Raw genomic sequence first — 23,178 nt, 5'->3', positions numbered from 1 at the left:
GTGTAGTTTGCAACTGAAAAAGAACTTTGTGTTCCCAACATTCTAGTTGAAGGACAGCTTTCACACACAATTATCTCTCAGAACTGAGCATGTGGAGAGACGTCCGTTCATCTAGAACAAAGGGTACGGGTTGCAGCGGAAACTTTTACTCAGGTTTCTCAGTGTGATTCTTAGTGCCGGTTTGAAGTTCCTGCAATTTTCACTGTAAAACAGAGGTGGAGCTACTACCTCCCCATATATATGTAAGGAGTGTATTTGGCAACTGAAAAGGAACTTTGTGTTCCCAAAAATCTAGGTAAAGAACGGCTTTCACACACACATTTCTCTCAGAACTGAGCATGTGGAGAGACGTTCGTTCATCTAGCACAAAGAGAAAGGGATGCTGGAAAAATTTTTACTCTGTTTTCTCAGTCTGCTTCCTAGTGCCGGTTTGAAGTTCCTGCATGTTTCAATGTAAAACCGAATTGGAGCTTGTACCTCCACATATATATGTATGGATTTTAGTTTGCAACTGGAAAAGAACTTTGTGTTCCGAACAAGCTAGGTTAAGGACGGCATTCACACACACTAATCTCTCAGAACTGAGCATTTGGAGAGACGTTCGTTTATCTAGCAGAAAGGGAACGGTTGCAGGAGAAACTTTTACTCTGGTTTCTCAGTCTGTTTCCTAGTGCCGGTTTGAAGTTCCTGCAGTTTTCACTGTAAAACAGGGTTGGAGCAAGTACCTCCCCATATATAAGTATGGAGTGCAGTTTGCAACTAAAAAGGAACTATGTATTCCAAACAGTGTATGTGTAGTATGGCTTTCACACACACTAATCTCTCAGAAATGAGCATGTGGAGAGACGTTCGTTCATCTAGCACAAAGGGAATGGGTTGCAGGATAAACTTTTCCTCTGGTTTCTCAGTCTGTTTCCTAGTGCCGGTTTGAAGTTCCTGCAGTTTTCAGTGTAAAATCGAGTTGTAGTTAGTACCTCCCCATATATATGTATGGAATGTAGTTTGCCACTGAAAAGAAACTTTGTGTTCCCAAAAATCTATGTGAAGGACGGCTTCCACATGCAATTATCTCTCAGAACTGAGCATGTGGAGAGACGTTCGTTCATCTAGCACAAAGGGAACGGGATGCAGGAGAAACTTTTACTCTGGTTTCTCAGTCTGTATCCTAGTGCCGGTTTGAAGTTCCTGCAGTTTTCACTGTAAAACCGAGTTGGAGCTAGTATATCACCATATATATGTATGGAGTGTAGTTTGCAACTGAAAAGGAACTTTTTATTCCCAACAAGCTAGGTGAATTATGGCTTTCACACGCACATATCTCTCAGAATTCATCTTGAGGAGAGACGTTCGTTCATCTAGCCCAAAGGGAACGGGTTGCAGGAGAAAATTTTACTCTGGTTTCTCAGTCTGTTTCTTAGTGCCGAGTTGAAGATCCTGCAGTTTTCACTGTAAAACCGAGATGGAGCTAGTACCTCCCCATATATATGTATGGAGTTTAATTTGCAACTGAAAAGGAACTTTGTGTTCCCAACAACCTGGGTGAAGGGCGGCTTTCAACACACTTATCTCTCAGAACTGGGCATGTGGAGAAACGTTCGTTCATCTAGCACAAATGGAACAGGTTGCAGGAGAAATTTTTTTTTTTGGTTTCTCTGTTTCCTAGTGCCGGTTTGGAGTTCCTGAAGTTTTCACTGTAAAATCGATTTGGAGCTAGTACCTCCCCATATATATGTATGCAGTGTGTTTTGCAACTGAAAAGGAACTTTGTGTTCCCAACAATCTAGATGAAGGACGGCTTTCACACACACTTTCCTCTCAGAACTGAGCATGTGGAGAGACGTTCATTCATCTAGCAGAAAGGGAATGGTATGCAGGGGAATATTTTACTCTGGATTCTCAGTCTTTTTACTAGTTCCGGTTTCAAGATCCTGCCGTTTTCTCTGTAAAATCGAGATGGAGATAGTAACTAGCCATATATATGTTTGGAGTGTAGTTTGCAACTGGAAAGGAACTTTGGGTTCCCAACAAGATAGTTGAAGGACTGCTTTCACACACACTTATCTCTTAGAACTGAGCATGTGGAGAGACGTTCGTTCATCTAGCACAAAGGGAAAGGTTTGCTGGAGTAACTTTTACTCTGGTATTTCAGTCTGTTTCCTAGTGCCGGTTTGAAGTTCCTGCAGTTTTCACTGTAAAACCGAGTTGGAGCTAGTACCTCCACATATATATGTATGGAGTGTATTTGGCAACTTAAAAGGAACTTTGTGTTCCCAACAAGCTAGGTGAAGAACGGCTTTCTCACACATTTTTCTCTCAGAAATGAGCACGTGGGGAGACTTTCGTTCATCTAGCAGAAAGGGAAGTCGTTGCAGGAGAAACTTTTTCTCTGGTTTCTAAGTCTGTTTCCTAGTGCCGGGTTGATGTTCTTGCAGTTTTCACTGTAAAACATGGTTGGATCTAGGACCTCCCCATATATATTTATGGAGTATTGTTACAACTGAAAAGGAACTTTGTGTTCCCAACAAGCTAGGTGAAGGACGGCTTTCACACACACATATCTCTCAGAACTGACAATGTGGAGAGAAGTTCGTTCATCTAGCACAAAGGGAAAGGTTTGTAGGAGAAATTTTTACTCTGGTTTCTCAGTGTGTTTCATAGTCACGGTTTGATGTTCCTGCAATTTTCACTGTAATAACGTGTTGGAGATCGTACATCCCCATATATATTTATGGAGTGTAGTTTGCAACTGAATAGGAACTTTGTGTTCCCAACAAGCTATTTGAAGGACGGCTTTCACACACACATATTTCTCAGAACTGAGCATGTGTAGAGACTTTCGTTCATCTAGCACAAAGGGTACGGGTTGCAGGGAAACCTTTTACTGTGGTTTCTCAGTCTGTTTCCTAGTGTCGGTTTGAAGATCCTGCAGTTTTCACTGTAAAATCGAGTTGGAGCTAGTACCTCCCCATATATATGTATGGAGTGTAGTTTGCAACTGAAAAGGAACTTTGTGTTCACAACAATCTATGTGAATGACGGCTTTCACACACACTTATTTTTCAGAACTGAGCATGTGGAGAGACGTTCGTTCATCTAGCACAAAGGGAACGGTTTGCAGGAGAACCTTTTACTGTGGTTTTTCAGTCTGTTTCCTAGTGCCGGTATGAAGTTCCTGGATTTTTCACTGTAAAACAGAGGTGGATCTAGTATCTCCCCATATATATGTATGGAGTGTAGTTTGCAACTAAAAAAGGAACTTTGTTTTCCCAACAAGCTAGTTGAAGTACGGGTTTCACACACACTTATTTCTCAGAAATCAGCATGTGGAGAGACGTTCGTTCATCTAGCACAAAGGGAACGGGTTGCAGGAGAAAATTTTTCTCTTGTTTCTCAGTCTCTTTCCAAGTTCCAGTTTGAAGTTCCGGCAGTTATCACTGTAAAACCGAGGTGGAGCTAGTACATCCCCATATATATGTATGGAGTGTAGTTTTCAACTGGAAAGGAATTTTGTGTTCCCAACAAGTTATGTGAAGGACGGCTTTAAAAAACACACTGATCTCTCAGAAGTGAGCATGTGGAGATACGTTTGTTCATCTAGCACAAAGGGTACGGATTGCAGAAGAAACTTTTTTTGTGGTTTCTCAGTGTGTTTCCTAGTGCCGGTTTGAATTTCTTGCATTTTTCACTAAAAACCGAGTTGTATCTAGTACTTCCCGATATATATGTATGCTGTGTAGTTTGCAACTGAAAAGGAACTTTGAGTTCCCAACAAGCTAGGTGAAAGACGGCTTTCACAAACAATTATCTCTCAGAAATGAGCATGTGGAGAGACGTTCGTTCATCTAGCACAAAGGGCACGGTTTGCAGGAGAAACTTTTTCTCTGGTTACTCAGTCTGTTTCCTAGTGCCGTTATGAAGTTCCTCGTGTTTTCACTGTAAAACAGAGTTGGAGCTAGTCCCTACCCATATATATGTAACGAGTGTAAATTGCAAATAAAAAGGAACTTTGTATTCCCAACAGTCTCTGTGTAGTATGGCTTTCACACACACTTATCTCTCAGAACTGAGCATGTGGAGAGATGTTCGTTCATTAGCACAAAGGGAATGGTTTGCAGGAGAAAATTTTACTCTGGTTTCTCAGTCTGTTTCCTAGTGCCGGTTTGAAGTTCCTGCAGTTTTCACTGTAAAACCGATTTGGAGCTAGTACCTCCCCATTTATTTGTATGGAGTGTAGTTTGCAACTGAAAAGGAACTTTGTGTTCCCAAAAAGCTAGTTGAAGGACTGCTTTCACACGCACTTTTCTTTCAGAACTGAGCATGTGGAGAGATGTTCGTTCATCTAGCACAAAGGGAAAGGGTTGCAGGAGAAACTTTTACTCCGGTTTCTCAGTGTGTTTCCTAGAGCCGTTTTTAAGTTCCTGCAGTTTTCACTGTAAAACCGAGTTGGAGCTTGTACCTCCCCATATATATGTATGGAGTGTAGTTTTCAACTGAAAAGGAACTTTGTGTTCCCAAAATGCTAGGTGTAGGACGGCTTTCACACACACTTATCTCTCAGAACGGAGCATGTGGAGAGACTTTCGTTCATCAAGCACAAAGGGAAATTGTTGCAGAAGATACTTTTATTCTGGTTTCTCACTGTGTTTCCTAGAGCCTTTTTGAAGTTCCTGCAGTTTTCAATGTAAAACAGAGATGGAGCTAGTACCTCCCCATATATATGTAGGTAGTGTAGTTTGAAACTGAAAAGGAACTTTGTGTTCCCAACAAGCTACGTGAAGGACGGCTTTCCACACACTAATCTCTCAGAACTGAGCATGTGGAGAGACGTTCGTTTATCTAGCACATAGGGAACGGGTTGCAGGAGAAACTTTTTCTATGGTTTCTCAGTCTGTTTCATAGTGCCGGTTTGAAGTTCCTGCAGATTTCACTGTAAAACCGAATTGGAGCTAGTACCTCCCCTTATATACGTATGGATTGTATTTTGCAAATGAAAAGGAACATTGTGTTCCCAACAAGCTTGATGATGTTTGGCGTTCACACACACTTATCTCTCAGATCTGAGCATCTAGAGAGACATTCGTTCATCTAGCACAAAGAGAACGGTTTTCAGGAGAATTTATACTCTGGTTTCTCAGTATGTTTCCTAGTACCGGTTTGAATTTCCTGCAGTTTTCACTGTAAAACCGAGTTGGAGCTAGTCCCTACCCATATATATGTAAGGAGTGTAAATTGCAAATAAAAAGGAACTTTGTATTCCCAACAGTCTCTGTGTAGTATGGCTTTCACACACACTTATCTCTCAGAACTGAGCATGTGGAGAGATGTTCGTTCATTAGCACAAAGGGAATGGTTTGCAGGAGAAAATTTTGCTCTGGTTTCTCAGTCTGTTTCCTAGTGCCGGTTTGAAGTTCCTGCAGTTTTCACTGTAAAACCGATTTGGAGCTAGTACCTCCCCATTTATTTGTATGGAGTGTAGTTTGCAACTGAAAAGGAACTTTGTGTTCCCAAAAAGCTAGTTGAAGGACTGCTTTCACACGCACTTTTCTTTCAGAACTGAGCTTGTGGAGAGATGTTCGTTCATCTAGCACAAAGGGAAAGGGTTGCAGGAGAAACTTTTACTCCGGTTTCTCAGTGTGTTTCCTAGAGCCGTTTTTAAGTTCCTGCAGTTTTCACTGTAAAACCGAGTTGGAGCTAGTACCTCCCCATATATTTGTAGGTAGTGTAGTTTGAAACTGAAAAGGAAATTTGTGTTCCCAAAAAGCTAGTTGAATAAAGGCTTTCACACGCAATTATCTCTCAGAACTGAGCATGTGGATAGACGTTCGTTCATCTAGCACAAAGGGAATTGGTTGCAGGAGAAACTTTTATTCTGGTTTCTCAGTGTGTTTCCTAGTGCCGGTTTGAAGTTCCTGCAGTTTTCACTGTAAAACCGAGTTGGAGCTAGTACGTCCCCATATATATGTATGGAGTGTAGTTTGCAACTGAAAAGGAACATTGTGTTCCCAAAAAGCTTGATGATGTTTGGCGTTCACACACACTTATCTCTCAGATCTGAGCATCTGGAGAGACATTCGTTCATCTAGCACAAAGAGAACGGTTTGCAGGGGAAATTATACTCTGGTTTCTCAGTATGTTTCCTAGTACCGGTTTGAATTTCCTGCAGTTTTCACTGTAAAATCGTGTTGGAGCTAGTCCCTACCCATAAATATGTATGGAGTGTAATTTGCAAATAAAAAGGAACTTTGTATTCCCAACAGGCTCTGTGTAGTATGGCTTTCACACACACTTATCTCTCAGAACTGAGCATTTGGAGAGACATTCATTCATCTAGCACATAGGGAACGGTTTGCAGGAGAAAATTTTACTAAGTTTTCTCAGTCTGTTTCCTAGTGCCGGTTTGTAGTTCCTGCAGATTTCACTTTAAAACCGATTTGGAGCTAGTACCTCCCCATATATTTATGGAGTGTAGATTGCAACTGAAAAGGAACTTTGTGTTCCCAACAAGCTAGGTGAAGGACGGTTTCACACGCACTTATCTCTCAGAACTTAGCATGTGGAGAGAAGTTCGTTCATCTAGCTCAAAGTGAAATGTTTGCAGGAGAAACTTTTACTCGGGTTTCTCAGTGTGTTTCCTAGTGCCGGTATGAAGGTCCTGCAGTTTTCACTGTAAAACCGTGTTGGGGCTAGTACCTACCCATATATATGTAGGGAGTGTAGTTTGCAACTGAAAAGGAACTTTGGGTTCCAAACATTCTGTGTGAAGGACGACTTTCACATGCAATTATCTCTCAGAACTGAGCATGTGGAGAGACGTTCGTTCATCTAGCACAAAGGGAAATAGTTGCAGGAGAAACTTTTACTCTGGTTTCTCAGTCTGTTTCCTAGTGCTGGTTTGAAGTTCCTGCAATTTTCACTGTAAAACCGAGTTGGAGCTAGTACGTCCCCATATATATGTATAGAGTGTAGTTTGCAAATGAAAAGGTATTTTGTGTTCCCAACAAGCTAGGTGATGTTTGGCATTCACACACAATTATCTCTCAGATCTGAGCATCTGGAGAGTCATTCGTTCATCTAGCACAAAGGGAACGGGTTGCAGGAGAAATATTACTCTGGTTTCTCAGTGTTTTTCCTAGTGCCGGTTTCAAGTTCCTGCAGTTTTCAATGTAAAACCGAGTTGGAGCTAGTACATTCCCATATATATGTATGGGGTGTAGTTTGAAACTGAAAAGGAACTTTGTATTACCAACAATCTAGGTGAAGGACGGCTTTCACACACACTTATCTCTCAAAACTGAGCATGTGGAGAGACGTTTGTTCATCTAGCACAACGGGAAAGGTGTGCAGGGAAACTTTTACTCTGGATTCTCATTCTGTTCCTATTGCCGTTTTGAAGTACCTGCAGGTTTCACTGTAAAAACTTGTTGGAGCTAGTACCTCCCCATATATATGTATGGAGTGTAGTTGGCAACTGAAAAGAAACTTTGTGTTCCCAACAAGCTAGGTGAAGGACGGCTTTCACACGCACTTATCTCTCAGAACGGAGCATGTGGAGAGACGTTCGTTCATCTAGCACAAAGGGAAATGTTTGCAGGAGAAACTTTTACTCTGGTTTCTTAGTGTGTTTCCTAGTGCCGGTTTGAAGTTCCTGCAGTTTTCAGTGTAAAACCATTTTGGAGCTAGTACATCCCCATATATTTTTATGGAATGCTGTTGTCATCTGAAAAAGGAATTTGTGTTACCAACAATCTAGGTGAAGGACGGATTTCACACACACATATGTCTCAGAAATGAGCATGTGGAGAGACGTTCGTTTATCTAGCACATAGGGAACAGGTTGCAGGAGAAACTTTTACTCTGGTATCTCAGTCTGTTTCCTAGTGCCGGGTTGAAGTTCCTGCAGTTTTCAATGTAAAACCGATTTGGATCTTGTACCTCCCCTTATAAAAGTATGGAGTGTAGTTTGTAACTAAAACGGAACTTTGTATTCCCAACATACTAGGTGCAGTATGGCTTTCACACACAATTTACTCTCCAGACCTGAGCATCTGGAGAGACATTCGTTCATCTAGCACAAAGAGAACCGTGTGCAGGTGAAACTTTTACTCTGGTTTCTCAGTCTGTTTCCTAGTGCCGGGTTGAATTTCCTGCAGTTTTCACTGTAAAAGAGAGTTGGAGATCTTACCACCCTATATATATGTATGGAGTGTAGTTTGCAACTGAAAAGGGACTTGGTGTTCCCAACAAGCTATGTGAAGGATGGCTTTCACACACACATATCTCTCAGAACTGAGCATGTGGAGAGAAGTTCGATCATCTAGCACAAATGGAACGGGTTTCACGGGAAACTTTACTCAGGTTTCTCAGTGTGTTTCCTAGTGCTGGTTTCAACTTCCTGCAGTTTTCTCTGTAAAACAGTGTTGGAGCTAGTACGTCCCCTTATATATGTATGGATTATAATTTGCAACTGAAAAGGAACTCTGTGTTCGCAACAAGCTAGCTGAAGGACGGCTTTCACACACAGTTATCTCTCAAAAATGAGCATGTGGAGAGAAGTTCGTTCATCTAGCACAACGGGAAAGGGTAGAAGGAGCAACTTTTACTCTGGTTTCTCAGTATGTTTCCTAATGCCGGTTTGAAGTTCCTGCAGCTTTCACTGTAAAACCGAGTTGGAGCTAGTAACTCTCCATATATATGTAGGGAGTGTAGTTTGCAAATGGAAATGAACTTTGTGTTCCCAACAATCTAGGTGAAGGATGGCTTTCACACGCAGTTATCTCTCAGAAATGAGTATTTGGAGAGACTTTCGTTCAACTAGCACAACGGGAACGGTTTGTAGAAGAAACTTTTACTCTGGTTTCTCAGTCTGTTTCCTAGTGCCGGTTTGAAGTTCCTGCAGTTTTCACTGTAAAACCGACTTGGAGCTCGTCCCTACCCATATATATTTATGGAGTGTAATTTGCAAATAGAAAGGAACTTTGTATTACCAACAGGCTCTGTGTAGTATGGCTTTCACACACACATATATCTCTGAACTAAGCATGTGGAGAGATGTTCGTTCATCTAGCACAAAGGGAAAGGTTTGCAGGAGTAACTTTTACTCTGGCTTCTCAGTGTGTTTCCCAGAGCCGTTTTGAAGTTCCTGCAGTTTTCACTGTAAAACCGAGTTGGAGCTAGTACCTCCCCTTATATATGTATGGATTGTAGTTTGCAACTAAAAAGGAAATTTGTATTCTCAACAAGCTAGGGGTAGTATGGCTTTCACACACACTTATCTCTCAGAAATGAGCATGTTGGAAGACTTTTTTCATCTAGCACAAAGGGAAAGGGTTGCAGGAGAAACTATTACTCCGGTTTCTCAGTCTGTATCCTAGTGCCGGTTTGAAGTTCCTGCAGTTTTCACTGTAAAACCGAGTTGGAGCTAGCACAACCCCATATATATATATGAGGTGTAGTTTGCAAATGAAAAGGAACTTTGTGTTCCCAACAAGCTTGTTGATGTTTGGCTTTCACACACACCTATCTCTCAGATCTGAGCATCTGGAGAGACTTTCGTTCATCTAGCACAAAGGGAAAGGGTTGCAGGAGAAATTTTACTCTGGTTTCTCAGTATGTTTCATAGTACCGGTTTGAAGTTCCTGCAGTTTTCACTGTAAAACCGAGTTGGAGCTAGTACCTCCCCATATTATGTATATAGTGTAGTTTTCAACAGTAAAGGAACTTTGTGTTCCCAAAAAGTTAGGTGAAGGACGGCTTTCACACGCACTTATCTGTCAGAACTGAGCATGTGGAGAGACGTTCGTTCATCTAGCACAAAGTGAAATGTTTGCAGGAGAAACTTTTACTCTTGTTTCTCAGTGTGTTTCCTAGTTCCGGATTGAAGTTCCTGCAGATTTCACTGTAAAACGGACTTGGGGCTAGTACCTACCCATATATATGTATAGAGTGTAGTTTGCAAATGAAAAGGAATTTTGTGTTCCCAACAAGCTAGGTGATGTTTGGCATTCACACACAATTATCTCTCAGATCTGAGCATCTGGAGAGACATTCGTTCATCTAGCACAAAGGGAACGGGTTGCAGGAGAAATATTACTCTGGTTTCTCAGTGTTTTTCCTAGTGCCGGTTTCAAGTTCCTGCAGTTTTCAATGTAAAACCGAGTTGGAGCTAGTACATTCCCATATATATGTATGGGGTGTAGTTTGAAACTGAAAAGGAACTTTGTATTACCAACATTCTAGGTGAAGGACGGCTTTCACACACAGTTATCTCTCAAAAATGAGCATGTGGAGAGAAGTTCGTTCATCTAGCACAACGGGAAAGGGTAGAAGGAGCAACTTTTACTCTGGTTTCTCAGTATGTTTCCTAATGCCGGTTTGAAGTTCCTGCAGCTTTCACTGTAAAACCGAGTTGGAGCTAGTAACTCTCCATATATATGTAGGGAGTGTAGTTTGCAAATGGAAAGGAACTTTGTGTTCCCAACAATCTAGGTGAAGGATGGCTTTCACACGCAGTTATCTCTCAGAAATGAGTATTTGGAGAGACTTTCGTTCAACTAGCACAACGGGAACGGTTTGCAGAAGAAACTTTTACTCTGGTTTCTCAGTCTGTTTCCTAGTGCCGGTTTGAAGTTCCTGCAGTTTTCACTGTAAAACCGACTTGGAGCTCGTCCCTACCCATATATATTTATGGAGTGTAATTTGCAAATAGAAAGGAACTTTGTATTCCCAACAGGCTCTGTGTAGTATGGCTTTCACACACACATATATCTCTGAACTAAGCATGTGGAGAGATGTTCGTTCATCTAGCACAAAGGGAAAGGTTTGCAGGAGTAACTTTTACTCTGGCTTCTCAGTGTGTTTCCCAGAGCCGTTTTGAAGTTCCTGCAGTTTTCACTGTAAAACCGAGTTGGAGCTAGTACCTCCCCTTATATATGTATGGATTGTAGTTTGCAACTAAAAAGGAAATTTGTATTCTCAACAAGCTAGGGGTAGTATGGCTTTCACACACACTTATCTCTCAGAACTGAGCATGTTGGAAGACTTTTTTCATCTAGCACAACGGGAAAGGTGTGCAGGGAAACTTTTACTCTGGATTCTCATTCTGTTCCTATTGCCGTTTTGAAGTACCTGCAGGTTTCACTGTAAAAACTTGTTGGAGCTATTACCTCCCCATATATATGTATGGAGTGTAGTTGGCAACTGAAAAGAAACTTTGTGTTCCCAACAAGCTAGGTGAAGGACGGCTTTCACACGCACTTATCTCTCAGAACGGAGCATGTGGGGAGACGTTCGTTCATCTAGCACAAAGGGAAATGTTTGCAGGAGAAACTTTTACTCTGGTTTCTTAGTGTGTTTCCTAGTGCCGGTTTGAAGTTCCTGCAGTTTTCACTGTAAAACAATTTTGGAGCTAGTACATCCCCATATATTTTTATGGAATGCTGTTGTCATCTAAAAAAGGAATTTGTGTTACCAACAATCTAGGTGAAGGACGGATTTCACACACACATATGTCTCAGAAATGAGCATGTGGAGAGACGTTCGTTCATCTAGCACATAGGGAACGGGTTGCAGGAGAAACATTTACTCTGGTATCTCAGTCTGTTTCCTAGTGCCGGGTTGAAGTTCCTGCAGTTTTCAATGTAAAACCGATTTGGATCTAGTACCTCCCCTTATAAAAGTATGGAGTGTAGTTTGTAACTAAAACGGAACTTTGTATTCCCAACATACTAGGTGTAGTATGGCTTTCACACACAATTTACTCTCCAGACCTGAGCATCTGGAGAGACATTCGTTCATCTAGCACAAAGAGAACTGTGTGCAGGTGAAACTTTTACTCTGGTTTCTCAGTCTGTTTCCTAGTGCCGGGTTGAATTTCCTGCAGTTTTCACTGTAAAAGAGAGTTGGAGATCTTACCACCCCATATATATGTATGGAGTGTAGTTTGCAACTGAAAAGGGACTTGGTGTTCCCAACAATCTAGTTGAAGGACGGCTTTCACACACACTTATCTCTCAGAACTGAGCATGTGGAGAGACGTTCGTTCATCTAGCACAAATGGAACGGGTTTCACGGGAAACTTTTACTCAGGTTTCTCAGTGTGTTTCCTAGTGCTGGTTTCAACTTCCTGCAGTTTTCTCTGTAAAACAGTGTTGGAGCTAGTACGTCCCCATATATATGTATGGATTATAATTTGCAACTGAAAAGGAACTCTGTGTTCGCAACAAGCTAGCTGAAGGACGGCTTTCACACACAGTTATCTCTCAAAAATGAGCATGTGGAGAGAAGTTCGTTCATCTAGCACAACGGGAAAGGGTAGAAGGAGCAACTTTTACTCTGGTTTCTCAGTATGTTTCCTAATGCCGGTTTGAAGTTCCTGCAGCTTTCACTGTAAAACCGAGTTGGAGCTAGTAACTCTCCATATATATGTAGGGAGTGTAGTTTGCAAATGGAAAGGAACTTTGTGTTCCCAACAATCTAGGTGAAGGATGGCTTTCACACGCAGTTATCTCTCAGAAATGAGTATTTGGAGAGACTTTCGTTCAACTAGCACAACGGGAACGGTTTGCAGAAGAAACTTTTACTCTGGTTTCTCAGTCTGTTTCCTAGTGCCGGTTTGAAGTTCCTGCAGTTTTCACTGTAAAACCGACTTGGAGCTCGTCCCTACCCATATATATTTATGGAGTGTAATTTGCAAATAGAAAGGAACTTTGTATTCCCAACAGGCTCTGTGTAGTATGGCTTTCACACACACATACATCTCTGAACTAAGCATGTGGAGAGATGTTCGTTCATCTAGCACAAAGGGAAAGGTTTGCAGGAGTAACTTTTACTCTGGCTTCTCAGTGTGTTTCCCAGAGCCGTTTTGAAGTTCCTGCAGTTTTCACTGTAAAACCGAGTTGGAGCTAGTACCTCCCCTTATATATGTATGGATTGTAGTTTGCAACTAAAAAGGAAATTTGTATTCTCAACAAGCTAGGGGTAGTATGGCTTTCACACACACTTATCTCTCAGAACTGAGCATGTTGGAAGACTTTTTTCATCTAGCACAAAGGGAAAGGGTTGCAGGAGAAACTATTACTCCGGTTTTTCAGTCTGTATCCTAGTGCCGGTTTGAAGTTCCTGCAGTTTTCACTGTAAAACCGAGTTGGAGCTAGCACAAACCCATATATATATATGAAGTGTAGTTTGCAAATGAAAAGGAACTTTGTGTTCCCAACAAGCTTGTTGATGTTTGGCTTTCACACACACTTATCTCTCAGATCTGAGAATCTGGAGAGACTTTCGTTCATCTAGCACAAAGGGAAAGGGTTGCAGAAGAAATTTTACTCTGGTTTCTCAGTCTGTATCCTAGTGCCGGTTTGAAGTTCCTGCAGTTTTCACTGTAAAACCGAGTTGGAGCTAGCACAACCCCATATATATATATGAGGTGTAGTTTGCAAATGAAAAGGAACTTTGTGTTCCCAACAAGCTTGTTGATGTTTGGCTTTCACACACACCTATCTCTCAGATCTGAGCATCTGGAGAGACTTTCGTTCATCTAGCACAAAGGGAAAGGGTTGCAGGAGAAATTTTACTCTGGTTTCTCAGTATGTTTCATAGTACCGGTTTGAAGTTCCTGCAGTTTTCACTGTAAAACCGAGTTGGAGCTAGTACCTCCCCATATTATTTATATAGTGTAGTTTTCAACAGTAAAGGAACTTTGTGTTCCCAAAAAGTTAGGTGAAGGACGGCTTTCACACGCACTTATCTGTCAGAACTGAGCATGTGGAGAGACGTTCGTTCATCTAGCACAAAGTGAAATGTTTGCAGGAGAAACTTTTACTCTTGTTTCTCAGTGTGTTTCCTAGTTCCGGATTGAAGTTCCTGCAGATTTCACTGTAAAACGGACTTGGGGCTAGTACCTACCCACATATATGTATAGAGTGTAGTTTGCAAATGAAAAGGAATTTTGTGTTCCCAACAAGCTAGGTGATGTTTGGCATTCACACACAATTATCTCTCAGATCTGAGCATCTGGAGAGACATTCGTTCATCTAGCACAAAGGGAACGGGTTGCAGGAGAAATATTACTCTGGTTTCTCAGTGTTTTTCCTAGTGCCGGTTTCAAGTTCCTGCAGTTTTCAATGTAAAACCGAGTTGGAGCTAGTACATTCCCATATATATGTATGGGGTGTAGTTTGAAACTGAAAAGGAACTTTGTATTACCAACATTCTAGGTGAAGGACGGCTTTCACACACAGTTATCTCTCAAAAATGAGCATGTGGAGAGAAGTTCGTTCATCTAGCACAACGGGAAAGGGTAGAAGGAGCAACTTTTACTCTGGTTTCTCAGTATGTTTCCTAATGCCGGTTTGAAGTTCCTGCAGCTTTCACTGTAAAACCGAGTTGGAGCTAGTAACTCTCCATATATATGTAGGGAGTGTAGTTTGCAAATGGAAAGGAACTTTGTGTTCCCAACAATCTAGGTGAAGGATGGCTTTCACACGCAGTTATCTCTCAGAAATGAGTATTTGGAGAGACTTTCGTTCAACTAGCACAACGGGAACGGTTTGCAGAAGAAACTTTTACTCTGGTTTCTCAGTCTGTTTCCTAGTGCCGGTTTGAAGTTCCTGCAGTTTTCACTGTAAAACCGACTTGGAGCTCGTCCCTACCCATATATATTTATGGAGTGTAATTTGCAAATAGAAAGGAACTTTGTATTCCCAACAGGCTCTGTGTAGTATGGCTTTCACACACACATATATCTCTGAACTAAGCATGTGGAGAGATGTTCGTTCATCTAGCACAAAGGGAAAGGTTTGCAGGAGTAACTTTTACTCTGGCTTCTCAGTGTGTTTCCCAGAGCCGTTTTGAAGTTCCTGCAGTTTTCACTGTAAAACCGAGTTGGAGCTAGTACCTCCCCTTATATATGTATGGATTGTAGTTTGCAACTAAAAAGGAAATTTGTATTCTCAACAAGCTAGGGGTAGTATGGCTTTCACACACACTTATCTCTCAGAACTGAGCATGTTGGAAGACTTTTTTCATCTAGCACAACGGGAAAGGTGTGCAGGGAAACTTTTACTCTGGATTCTCATTCTGTTCCTATTGCCGTTTTGAAGTACCTGCAGGTTTCACTGTAAAAACTTGTTGGAGCTATTACCTCCCCATATATATGTATGGAGTGTAGTTGGCAACTGAAAAGAAACTTTGTGTTCCCAACAAGCTAGGTGAAGGACGGCTTTCACACGCACTTATCTCTCAGAACGGAGCATGTGGAGAGACGTTCGTTCATCTAGCACAAAGGGAAATGTTTGCAGGAGAAACTTTTACTCTGGTTTCTTAGTGTGTTTCCTAGTGCCGGTTTGAAGTTCCTGCAGTTTTCACTGTAAAACAATTTTGGAGCTAGTACATCCCCATATATTTTTATGGAATGCTGTTGTCATCTAAAAAAGGAATTTGTGTTACCAACAATCTAGGTGAAGGACGGATTTCACACACACATATGTCTCAGAAATGAGCATGTGGAGAGACGTTCGTTCATCTAGCACATAGGGAACGGGTTGCAGGAGAAACATTTACTCTGGTATCTCAGTCTGTTTCCTAGTGCCGGGTTGAAGTTCCTGCAGTTTTCAATGTAAAACCGATTTGGATCTAGTACCTCCCCTTATAAAAGTATGGAGTGTAGTTTGTAACTAAAACGGAACTTTGTATTCCCAACATACTAGGTGTAGTATGGCTTTCACACACAATTTACTCTCCAGACCTGAGCATCTGGAGAGACATTCGTTCATCTAGCACAAAGAGAACTGTGTGCAGGTGAAACTTTTACTCTGGTTTCTCAGTCTGTTTCCTAGTGCCGGGTTGAATTTCCTGCAGTTTTCACTGTAAAAGAGAGTTGGAGATCTTACCACCCCATATATATGTATGGAGTGTAGTTTGCAACTGAAAAGGGACTTGGTGTTCCCAACAATCTAGTTGAAGGACGGCTTTCACACACACTTATCTCTCAGAACTGAGCATGTGGAGAGACGTTCGTTCATCTAGCACAAATGGAACGGGTTTCACGGGAAACTTTTACTCAGGTTTCTCAGTGTGTTTCCTAGTGCTGGTTTCAACTTCCTGCAGTTTTCTCTGTAAAACAGTGTTGGAGCTAGTACGTCCCCATATATATGTATGGATTATAATTTGCAACTGAAAAGGAACTCTGTGTTCGCAACAAGCTAGCTGAAGGACGGCTTTCACACACAGTTATCTCTCAAAAATGAGCATGTGGAGAGAAGTTCGTTCATCTAGCACAACGGGAAAGGGTAGAAGGAGCAACTTTTACTCTGGTTTCTCAGTATGTTTCCTAATGCCGGTTTGAAGTTCCTGCAGCTTTCACTGTAAAACCGAGTTGGAGCTAGTAACTCTCCATATATATGTAGGGAGTGTAGTTTGCAAATGGAAAGGAACTTTGTGTTCCCAACAATCTAGGTGAAGGATGGCTTTCACACGCAGTTATCTCTCAGAAATGAGTATTTGGAGAGACTTTCGTTCAACTAGCACAACGGGAACGGTTTGCAGAAGAAACTTTTACTCTGGTTTCTCAGTCTGTTTCCTAGTGCCGGTTTGAAGTTCCTGCAGTTTTCACTGTAAAACCGACTTGGAGCTCGTCCCTACCCATATATATTTATGGAGTGTAATTTGCAAATAGAAAGGAACTTTGTATTCCCAACAGGCTCTGTGTAGTATGGCTTTCACACACACATACATCTCTGAACTAAGCATGTGGAGAGATGTTCGTTCATCTAGCAAAAAGGGAAAGGTTTGCAGGAGTAACTTTTACTCTGGCTTCTCAGTGTGTTTCCCAGAGCCGTTTTGAAGTTCCTGCAGTTTTCACTGTAAAACCGAGTTGGAGCTAGTACCTCCCCTTATATATGTATGGATTGTAGTTTGCAACTAAAAAGGAAATTTGTATTCTCAACAAGCTAGGGGTAGTATGGCTTTCACACACACTTATCTCTCAGAACTGAGCATGTTGGAAGACTTTTTTCATCTAGCACAAAGGGAAAGGGTTGCAGGAGAAACTATTACTCCGGTTTTTCAGTCTGTATCCTAGTGCCGGTTTGAAGTTCCTGCAGTTTTCACTGTAAAACCGAGTTGGAGCTAGCACAAACCCATATATATATATGAAGTGTAGTTTGCAAATGAAAAGGAACTTTGTGTTCCCAACAAGCTTGTTGATGTTTGGCTTTCACACACACTTATCTCTCAGATCTGAGCATCTGGAGAGACTTTCGTTCATCTAGCACAAAGGGAAAGGGTTGCAGAAGAAATTTTACTCTGGTTTCTCAGTATGTTTCATAGTACCGGTTTGAAGTTCCTGCAGTTTTCACTGTAAAACCGAGTTGGAGCTAGTACCTCCCCATATTATGTATATAGTGTAGTTTTCAACAGTAAAGGAACTTTGTGTTCCCAAAAAGTTAGGTGAAGGACGGCTTTCACACGCACTTATCTGTCAGAACTGAGCATGTGGAGAGACGTTCGTTCATCTAGCACAAAGTGGAAATGTTTGCAGGAGAAACTTTTACTCTTGTTTCTCAGTGTGTTTCCTAGTTCCGGATTGAAGTTCCTGCAGTTTTCACTGTAAAACGGACTTGGGGCTAGTACCTACCCATATATATGTAGGGAGTGTAGTTTGCAACTTAAAAGGAACTTTGGGTTCCAACAAGCTGTGTGAAAGACGGCTTTCACGTGCACATATCTCTCAGAACTGAGCATGTGGAGAGACGTTCGTTCATCTAGCACAAAGGAAATGGTTGCAGGAGAAACTTTTATTTTGGTTTCTCAGTGTGTTTCCTAGTGCCGGTTTGAAGTTCCTGCAGTTTTCACTGTAAAACCGAGTTGGAGCTAGTACCTCCCCATATATATATTTAAGGAGTGTAGTTTGCAACTGAAAAGGAACATTGTGTTCCCAACAAGCTAGGTGATGTTTGGCTTTCACATACACTTTACTCTCAGATCTGAGTATCTGGAGAGACATTCGTTCATCTAGCACAAATGGAAAGTTTGCAGGGGAAACTTTAACTCTGGTTTCTCAGTCTGTTTCCTAGTGCCGGTTGGAAGTTCCTGCAGTTTTCACTGCAAAACCGAGTTGGAGCTAGTACCTCAAAATATATATTTATAGAGTGTAGTTTGCAACTGAAATGAACTTTGTGTTAGCAACACGCTATGTGAAAGGCGGCTTTCACACACACTTATCTCTCAGAACTGAGCATGTGGAGAGACGTTCGTTCATCTAGGATAACGGGAAAGGGTATGCAGGAGAAACTTTTACCATGGATTCTCAGTCTGTTTCTTAGTCACGCTTTGAAATTCCTGCAGTTTTCACTGTAAAAACAATTTTGGAGCTAGTACATCCCCATATATATTTATGGAATGCAGTTTGCAACTGAAAAGGAACTATGTGTTCCCAACAATATAGGTGAAGGAAGGCTTTCACACACACTTATCTCTCAGACTGAGCATTTGGAGAGACGTTTGTTTATCTAGCACAAAGTAACGTGTTGCAGAATAAACTTTTACTTATGATATCTCAGTCTGTTTCCTAGTGCAGGTATTAATTCCCTGCAGTTTTCAATGTAAAACACGTGTTGGAGCTAGTACCTTCCCTTATATATGTATGGAGTGTATTTTGCAACTAAAAAGGAACTTTGTATTCCCAACAAGCTAGGTGTAGTTTGGCTTTCACACACACTTATCTCTCAGAACTGAGCATGTGGAGAGTCGTTCGTTCATCTAGCACAAATGGAACGGGTTGCAGGAGAAACTTTTACTCTTGTATCTCAGTCTGTTTCCTAGTGCCGGTTTGAAGTTCCTGCAGTTTTCAATTTAAAACCGATTTGGAGTTAGTACCTCCCCTAATATAAAGTATGGAGTGTAGTTTGTAACTAAAACGGAACTTTGTATTCCCAACAAAATAGGTGTAGTATGGCTTTCACACACACTTACCTCTCAGAACTGAGCATGTGGAGAGAGTTTCGTTCATCTAGCAAAAAGGGAACGGGTTGCAGGGAAACTTTTACTCTAGTTTCTCAGTGTGTTTCCTAGTGCCGGTTTGAAGTTCCTGCAGTTTTCACTGTAAAACCGAGTTGGAGCTAGTACCTCCCCATATATATGTATGGAGTGTAGTTTGCAACTGAAAAGGAACTTTGTGTTCCCAACAATCTAGTTGAAGGACGGCTTTCACACACACTTATCTCTCAGAACTGAGCATGTGGAGAGACGTTCGTTCATCTAGCACAAAGGGAACGGGTTGCAGGGGAAACTTTTACTCTAGTTTCTCAGTGTGTTTCCTAGTGCCGGTTTGAAGTTCCTGCAGTTTTCACTGTAAAACCGAGTTGGAGCTTGTACCTCCCCATATAAATGTATGGAGTGTAGTTTGCAACTGAAAAGGAACTTTGTGTTCCCAACAATCTAGTTGAAGGACGGCTTTCACACACACTTACCTCTCAGAACTGAGCATGTGGAGAGAGTTTCGTTCATCTAGCAAAAAGGGAACGGGTTGCAGGGGAAACTTTTACTCTAGTTTCTCAGTGTGTTTCCTAGTGCCGGTTTGAAGTTCCTGCAGTTTTCACTGTAAAACCGAGTTGGAGCTAGTACCTCCCCATATATATGTATGGAGTGTAGTTTGCAACTGAAAAGGAACTTTGTGTTCCCAACAATCTAGTTGAAGTACGGCTTTCACACACACTTATCTCTCAGAACTGAGCATGTGGAGAGACGTTCGTTCATCTAGCACAAAGGGAACGGGTTGCAGCGGAAACTTTTACTCTATTTTCTCAGTGTGTTTCCTAGTGCCGGTTTGAAGTTCCTGCAGTTTTCACTGTAAAACCGAGTTGGAGCTAGTACCTCCCCATATATATGTATGGAGTGTAGTTTGCAACTGAAAAGGAACTTTGTGTTCCCAACAATCTAGTTGAAGGACGGCTCTCACACACAATTATCTCTCAAAACTGAGCATGTGGAGAGACGTTCGTTCATCTAGCACAAAGGAAACGGGTTGCAGCGTAAACTTTTACTCTAGTTTCTCAGTGTGTTTCCTAGTGCCGGTTTGAAGTTCCTGCAGTTTTCACTGTAAAACCGAGTTGGTGCTAGTACCTCCCCATATATATGTATGGAGTGTAGTTTGCAACTGAAAAGGAACTTTGTGTTCCCAACAATCTAGTTGAAGTACGGCTTTCACACACACTTATCTCTCAGAACTGAGCATGTGGAGAGACGTTCGTTCATCTAGCACAAAGGGAACGGGTTGCAGCGGAAACTTTTACTCTATTTTCTCAGTGTGTTTCCTAGTGCCGGTTTGAAGTTCCTGCAGTTTTCACTGTAAAACCGAGTTGGAGCTAGTACCTCCCCATATATATGTATGGAGTGTAGTTTGCAACTGAAAAGGAACTTTGTGTTCCCAACAATCTAGGTGAAGGACGGCTTTCACACACACTTATCTCTCAGAACTGAGCATGTGGAGAGACGTTCGTTCATCTAGCACAAAGGGAACGGGTTGCAGGGGAAACTTTTACTCTAGTTTCTCAGTGTGTTTCCTAGTGCCGGTTTGAAGTTCCTGCAGTTTTCACTGTAAAACCGAGTTGGAGCTTGTACCTCCCCATATAAATGTATGGAGTGTAGTTTGCAACTGAAAAGGAACTTTGTGTTCCCAACAATCTAGTTGAAGGACGGCTTTCACACACACTTACCTCTCAGAACTGAGCATGTGGAGAGAGTTTCGTTCATCTAGCAAAAAGGGAACGGGTTGCAGGGGAAACTTTTACTCTAGTTTCTCAGTGTGTTTCCTAGTGCCGGTTTGAAGTTCCTGCAGTTTTCACTGTAAAACCGAGTTGGAGCTAGTACCTCCCCATATATATGTATGGAGTGTAGTTTGCAACTGAAAAGGAACTTTGTGTTCCCAACAATCTAGTTGAAGGATGGCTTTCACACACACTTACCTCTCAGAACTGAGCATGTGGAGAGAGTTTCGTTCATCTAGCAAAAAGGGAACGGGTTGCAGGGGAAACTTTTACTCTAGTTTCTCAGTGTGTTTCCTAGTGCCGGTTTGAAGTTCCTGCAGTTTTCACTGTAAAACCGAGTTGGAGCTAGTACCTCCCCATATATATGTATGGAGTGTAGTTTGCAACTGAAAAGGAACTTTGTGTTCCCAACAATCTAGTTGAAGGACGGCTTTCACACACACTTATCTCTCAGAACTGAGCATGTGGAGAGACGTTCGTTCATCTAGCACAAAGGGAACGGGTTGCAGGGGAAACTTTTACTCTAGTTTCTCAGTGTGTTTCCTAGTGCCGGTTTGAAGTTCCTGCAGTTTTCACTGTAAAACCGAGTTGGAGCTAGTACCTCCCCATATATATGTATGGAGTGTAGTTTGCAACTGAAAAGGAACTTTGTGTTCCCAACAATCTAGTTGAAGGACGGCATTCACACACACTTACCTCTCAGAACTGAGCATGTGGAGAGACGTTCGTTCATCTAGCACAAAGGGAACGGGTTGCAGGGGAAACTTTTACTCTAGTTTCTCAGTGTGTTTCCTAGTGCCGGTTTGAAGTTCCTGCAGTTTTCACTGTAAAACCGAGTTGGAGCTAGTACCTCCCCATATATATGTATGGAGTGTAGTTTGCAACTGAAAAGGAACTTTGTGTTCCCAACAATCTAGGTGAAGGACGGCTTTCACACACACTTATCTCTCAGAACTGAGCATGTGGAGAGACGTTCGTTCATCTAGCACAAAGGGAACGGGTTGCAGGGGAAACTTTTACTCTAGTTTCTCAGTGTGTTTCCTAGTGCCGGTTTGAAGTTCCTGCAGTTTTCACTGTAAAACCGAGTTGGAGCTAGTACCTCCCCATATATATGTATGGAGTGTAGTTTGCAACTGAAAAGGAACTTTGTGTTCCCAACAATCTAGTTGAAGGACGGCTTTCACACACACTTATCTCTCAGAACTGAGCATGTGGAGAGACGTTCGTTCATCTAGCACAAAGGGAACGGGTTGCAGGAGAAACTTTTACTCTGGTTTCTCAGTGTGTTTCCTAGTGCCGTTTTGAAGTTCCTGCAGTTTTCACTGTAAAACCGAGTTGGAGCTTGTACCTCTCCATATATATGTATGGAGTGTAGTTTTCAACTGAAAAGGAACTTTGTGTTCCCAAAATGCTAGGTGTAGGACGGCTTTCACACGCACATATCTCTCAGAATTGAGCATGTGGAGAGACGTTCGTTCATCTAGCACAAAGGGAATTGGTTGCAGGAGAAACTTTTATTCTGGTTTCTCAGTGTGTTTCCTATTGCCGGTTTGAAGTTCCTGCAGTTTTCACTGTAAAACCGAGTTGGAGCTAGTACGTCCCCATATATATGTATGGAATGTAGTTTGCAACTGAAAAGGAACATTGTGTTCCCAAAAAGCTTGATGATGTTTGGCGTTCACACACACTTATCTCTCAGATCTGAGCATCTGGAGAGACATTCGTTCATTTAGCACAAAGAGAACGGTTTGCAGGAGAAATTATACTCTGGTTTCTCAGTATGTTTCCTAGTACCGGTTTGAATTTCCTGCAGTTTTCACTGTAAAATCGAGTTGGAGCTAGTCCCTACCCATAAATATGTATGGAGTGTAATTTGCAAATAAAAAGGAACTTTGTATTCCCAACAGACTCTGTGTAGTATGGCTTTCACACACAATTATCTCTCAGAACTGAGCATTTGGAGAGACATTCATTCATCTAGCACATTGGGAACGGGTTGCAGGAGAAAATTTTACTATGTTTTCTCAGTCTGTTTCCTAGTGCCGTTTTGTAGTTCCTGCAGATTTCACTTTAAAACCGATTTGGAGCTAGTACCTCCCCATATATTTATGGAGTGTAGATTGCAACTGAAAAGGAACTTTGTGTTCCCAACAAGCTAGGTGAAGGACGGTTTCACACGCACTTATCTCTCAGAACTTAGCATGTGTAGAGAAGTTCGTTCATCTAGCTCAAAGTGAAATGTTTGCAGGAGAAACTTTTACTCTGGTTTCTCAGTGTGTTTCCTAGAGCCGGTTTGAAGGTCCTGCAGTTTTCATTGTAAAACCGAGTTGGGGCTAGTACCTACCCATATATATGTAGGGAGTGTAGTTTGCAACTGAAAAGGAACTTTGGTTTCCAAACATTCTGTGTGAAGTAC

The sequence above is a fragment of the Camelus dromedarius genome, chromosome 8, assembly GCF_036321535.1.
Source record: "Camelus dromedarius isolate mCamDro1 chromosome 8, mCamDro1.pat, whole genome shotgun sequence".
Lineage (NCBI taxonomy): Eukaryota > Metazoa > Chordata > Mammalia > Artiodactyla > Camelidae > Camelus > Camelus dromedarius.
Note: the sequence above shows the minus strand (reverse complement) of the source record.